Genomic DNA, 6,000 nt, shown 5'->3' on the forward strand with positions numbered 1-6,000 from the left:
CTCTGTACTGTGCCCCCTCTGTGACTCTGTACTGGTACATTGACCCTGTATATAACCTCCACATTGACTCTGTACTGGTACCCCCTGTATATAGCCTCCACATTGACTCTGTACCGGTAGCCCCTGTATATAGCCTCCACATTGACTCTGTACTGGTACCCCCTGTATATAGCCTCCACATTGACTCTGTACCAGTACCCCTGTATATAGCCTTCACACTGACTCTGTACTGGTACCCCCTGTATATAGCCTCCACATTGACTCTGTACCAGTACCCCCTGTATATAGCCTCCACATTGCTCTGTACCAGTACCCCTGTATATAGCCTTCACACTGACTCTGTACTGGTACCCCCTGTATATAGCCTCCACACTGACTCTGTACTGGTACCCCTGTATATAGCCTCCACATTGACTCTGTACCAGTACCCCTGTATATAGCCTCCACACTGACTCTGTACTGGTACCCCTGTATATAGCCTCCACACTGACTCTGTAGTACCCTGTATATAGCCTCCACCCTCTGTACCAGTACCCCTGTATATAGCCTCCACACTGACTCTGTACCAGTACCCCTGTATATAGCCTCCACACTGACTCTGTACCAGTACCCCTGTATATAGCCTCCACATTGACTCTGTACCAGTACCCCTGTATATAGCCTCCACATTGACTCTGTACTGGTACCCCTGTATATAGCCTCCACACTGACTCTGTACCAGTACCCCTGTATATAGCCTCCACACTGACTCAGTACTGGTACCCTCTGTATATAGCCTCCACACTGACTCAGTACTGGTACCCTCTGTATATAGCCTCCACATTGACTCTGTACTGGTACCCTCTGTATATAGCCTCCACACTGACTCAGTACTGGTACCCTCTGTATATAGCCTCCACATTGACTCTGTACTGGTACCCTCTGTATATAGCCTCCACACTGACTCAGTACTGGTACCCCTGTATATAGCCTCCACATTGACTCTGTACCAGTACCCTCTGTATATAACCTCCACACTGACTCTGTACCAGTACCCCTGTATATAGCCTCCACACTGACTCTGTACCAGTGCCCCTGTATATAGCCTCCACACTGACTCAGTACTGGTACCCTGTATATAACCTCCACTGACTCAGTACTGGTACCCCCTGTATGTAACCTCCACATTGACTCTGTACCAGTACCCCTGTATATAGCCTCCACACTGACTCTGTGCCAGTGCCCTGTATATAAGCCTCCACACTGACTCAGTACCGGTACCCCTGTATATAACCTCCACACTGATCTGTACCAGTGCCCTGTATATAGCCTCCACACTGACTCAGTGCTGGTGCCCCTGTATATAGCCTCCCACACTGACTCTGTACCAGTGCCCTGTATATAGCCTCCATTGACTCTGTACCAGTGCCCTGTATATAGCCTCCACATTGACTCTGCTGGTGCCCCTGTATATAACCTCCACATTGACTCTGTGCCAGTACCCCCTGCTCTCAGCCTATCACATTGACTCTGTGCCAGTACCCTGTATATAGCCTCCACATTGACTCTGTACCAGTGCCTCGCATATAGCCTCCACATTGACTCTGTACCAGTACCCCCTGTATATAACCTCCACATTGACTCTGTACCAGTACCCCTGTATATAGCCTCCACATTGACCTCCTCTGTACCAGTGCCCTGTATATAGCCTCCACATTGACTCTGTACCAGTTGCCCTGTATATAGCCTCCACATTGACTCTGTACCAGTGCCCCTGTATAAGCCTCCACATTGACTCTGTGCTGGTACCCCTGTATATAACCTCCACATTGACTCTGTGCCAGGTACCCCCCTGTATATAGCCTCCACATTGACTCTGTACCAGTACCCTGTATATAGCCTCCACATTGACTCTGTGCCAATACCCCTGTATATAGCCTCCACATTGACTCTGTACCAGTACCCTGTATATAGCTTATCCACATTAACTCTGTGCCAATACCCCCTGTATATAGCCTCCACATTAATCTGTTGCCAATGCCCCTGTATATAGCCTCCACATTGACTCTGTACCAGTGCCCTGTATATTGCCTCCCACACTGACTCTGTACCAGTGCCCTGTATATAGCCTCCCACACTGACTCTGTACCAGTACCCCTGTATATAGCCTCCACATTGACTCTGTACTGGTACCCCCTGTATATAGCCTCCACATTGACTCTGTACCAGTGCCTGTGCCTAAGCCTCCACGGTGTCTGTACCAGTGCCTCTGTATATAGCTATCACATTGACTCTGTACCAGTGCCCTGTATATAGCCTCCACATTGACTCTGTACCAGTACCCTGTATATAGCCTCCACATTGACTCTGTACCAATGCCCTCTGTATACTAACCTCCACATTGACTCTGTACCAGTGCCCTGTATATAGCCTCCACATTGACTCTGTACCAGTACCCTGTATATAGCTCTCCACATTGACTCTGTACCAGTACCTGTATATAGCCTCCACATTGACTCCCCTGTACCGAGTACCCCTGTATTTGTAGCCTCCACATTGACTCTGTACCAGTACTCCTGTATATAGCCTCCACATTGGCTCTGTACCGGTGCCCTCTGTATATAGCCTCCACATTGACTCTGGGTACTGGTACCCTGTATATAGCCTCCACATTGACTCAGTACTGGTGCCCCTGTATATAGCCTCCACATTGACTCTGTACAGGTGCCCCCTGTATATAGCCTCCACATTGACTCTGTACCAGTACCCCTGTATATAGCCTCCACATTGACTCTGTACCGTAACCCTGTATATAGCCTCCACATTGACTCTGTACCAGTAAACCCCTGTATATAGCCTCCACATTGACTCTGTACCAGTAACCCTGTATATAGCCTCCACATTGACTCTGTACCAGTACCCTGTATATAGCCTCCACATTGACTCTGTACCAGTGCCCTGTATATAGCCTCCACATTGACTCTGTACCAGTGCCCTGTATATAGCCTCCACATTGACTCTGTACCAGTACCCCCTGTATATAGCCTCCACATTGGCTCTGTACTGGTACCCCTGTATATAGCCTCCACATTGACTCTCTGTACCAGTACCCCTGTATATAGCCTCCACATTGACTTTCTGTGCCAGTGCCCTGTATATAGCCTCCCACATTGACTCAGTACCAGTACCCCTGTATATAGCCTCCACACTGACTCTGTACTGGTACCCCCTGTATATAGCCTCCCATTGACTCTGTACCAGTACCCTGTATGGCCTCACACTGACTCAGTGCTAGTTACCCCCTGTATATAGCCTCCACTGACTCGGTGCCAGTGCCCTGTATGGCCTCCCACACTGACTCAGTACCCAGTGCCCTGTATGGCCTCCACACTGACTCAGTGCCAGTACCCCTGTATATAGCCTCCACACTGACTCAGTGCTGGTAGTTTTCCCCCCTGTATATGGCCTCCACAGTGACTCTGTACCAGTACCCTGTATATAAGCCTCCACACTGACTCAGTGCTGGTACCCCCTGTATAATAGCCTCCACACTTTGGCTCAGTACCAGTGCCCTGTATATAGCCTCCACACTGACTCAGTGCTGGTTGCCCCCTAATATATAGCCTCCACACTGACTCAGTGCCAGTACCCCTGTATATAACCTCCACATTTTGATGACTCTGTGCCGGTACCCCCTGTATATAATATCCCACACTGACTCAGTGCTGGTACCCCTGTATATAGCCTCATGACTCAGTGCTGGTACCCCCTGTATATAACCTCCACACTGACTCAATTACCAGTACCCCTGTATATACCTCCACATGACTCTGTACAGTACCCTGTATATAAAGCCTCCACACTGACTCAGTACGGTACCCCTGTATATAACCTCCACACTGACTCTGTACCAGTGCCCTGTATATAGCCTCCACACTGACTCAGTACTGGTACCCCCTGTACAATATCAGCCTCCACACTGACTCTGTATTGCCAGTGCCCCTGTATATAGCTATACACATTGACTCTGTACCCAGTGCCCTGTATATAGCCTCCACATTGACTCTGTGCTGGTGCCCTGCCTCTATTCTTCCATTGACTCTGTACCAGTACCCCCTGTATATAGCCTCCACATTGCTCTGTACCAGTGCCTGTATATAGCCCCTATCACACTGACTCAGTACTGGTGCCCCCTGTATAATAGCCTCCACACTTTGACTCAGTACCATACCCCTGTATATAGCCTCCACACTGGCTCAGTACTGGTACCCCCTGCTGCAGCCTCCACACTGACTCAGTGCCAGTACCCTGTATATAACCTCCACACTGACTCTGTACCAGTACCCCTGTATAGCCTCTGACTCAGTACTGGTACCTAGCTATATAACCTCCACATGACTCAGTACTGGTACCCCTGTATATAACCTCCACACTGACTCGGTACCAGTACCCCTGTATATAACCTCCCACACTGACTCTGTACCAGTGCCCCTGTATATAGCCTCCCACACTGACTCGGTGCCGGTGCCCTGTATAACCTCACACTGACTCTGTGCCAGTGCCCTGTATATAGCCTCCACACTGACTCAGTACTGGTACCCCCTGTATATAGCCTCCACACTGACTCTGTACCAGTACCCCTGTATATAGCCTCCACATTGACTCTGTACCAGTACCCCTGTATGTAGCCTCCACATTGACTCTGTACTGGTACCCCCTGTATATAACCTCCACATTGACTCTGTGCCAGTACCCCCAACATATAAGCCTCCACAGTTGACTCTGTACCAGTGCCCCTAATATATAGCCTCCACGGTGACTCTGTGCCAGTACCCCTGTATAAGCCCTCACATTGACTCTGTACCAATACCCCTGTATATAACCTCCACATTGACTCTGTACCAGTACCCATATAGCCTCCACAGTGACTCTGTACCAGTGCCCCTGTATATAGCCTCCACATTGACTCTGTACCAGTGCCCTGTATATAGCTATCACATTGAGCTCTGTACCCAGTGCCCTGTATATAGCCTCCACATTGACTCTGTACTGGTGCCCCCTGTATATAACCTCCACATTGACTCTGTACCAGTGCCCCCTGTATATAGCCTCCACATTGACTCTGTTACCAGTACCCCTGTATATAGCCTCCACATTGACTCTGTGCCAATACCCCTGTATATGCCTCCACATTGACTCTGTACCAGTACCCCTGTATATAGCCTCCACAGTGTCTGTGCCAATGCCACTCTGTACCAATACCCAATGCCCTGTATATAGCCTATCACATTAACTCTGTACCAGTGCCCTGTATATAGCCATCCCATTGACTCTGTACCAGTGCCCCTGTATATAGCCTCACTGACTCTGTACCCAGTACCCCTGTATATAGCCCTCCCCACACTGACTCTGTACCATTTCCCCCTGTATATAGCCTCCACATTGGCTCTGTACTAGTGCCCCTGTATATAGCCTCCACATTGACTCTGTACCAATTGCCCCTGTATATAGCCTCCACATTGACTCTGTACCAGTACCTCTGTATATAACCTCCACATTGACTCTGTACCAGTACCCCTGTATATAACCTCCACACTGACTCTGTACCAGTACCCCTGTATATAGCCTCCACATTGACTCTGTACCAGTACCCCTGTATATAGCCTCCACATTGACTCTGTACCAGTACCCCTGTATATAGCCTCCACATTGACTCTGTACCAGTACCCTCTGTATATAACCTCCACACTGACTCTGTACCAGTACCCCTGTATATAACCTCCACACTGACTCTGTACCAGTACCCCTGTATATAGCCTCCACATTGACTCTGTACCAGTACCCCTGTATATAGCCTCCACATTGACTCTGTACTGGTACCCTCTGTATATAACCTCCACATTGACTCTGTACCAGTACCTCTGTATATAACCTCCACATTGACTCTGTACCAGTACCCCTGTATATAGCCTCCACACTGACTCTGGTACCAGGTGCCCCTGTATATAGCCTCCACATTGA

This window comes from Oncorhynchus keta, unplaced genomic scaffold (genome assembly GCF_023373465.1).
Source record: "Oncorhynchus keta strain PuntledgeMale-10-30-2019 unplaced genomic scaffold, Oket_V2 Un_contig_1671_pilon_pilon, whole genome shotgun sequence".
Lineage (NCBI taxonomy): Eukaryota > Metazoa > Chordata > Actinopteri > Salmoniformes > Salmonidae > Oncorhynchus > Oncorhynchus keta.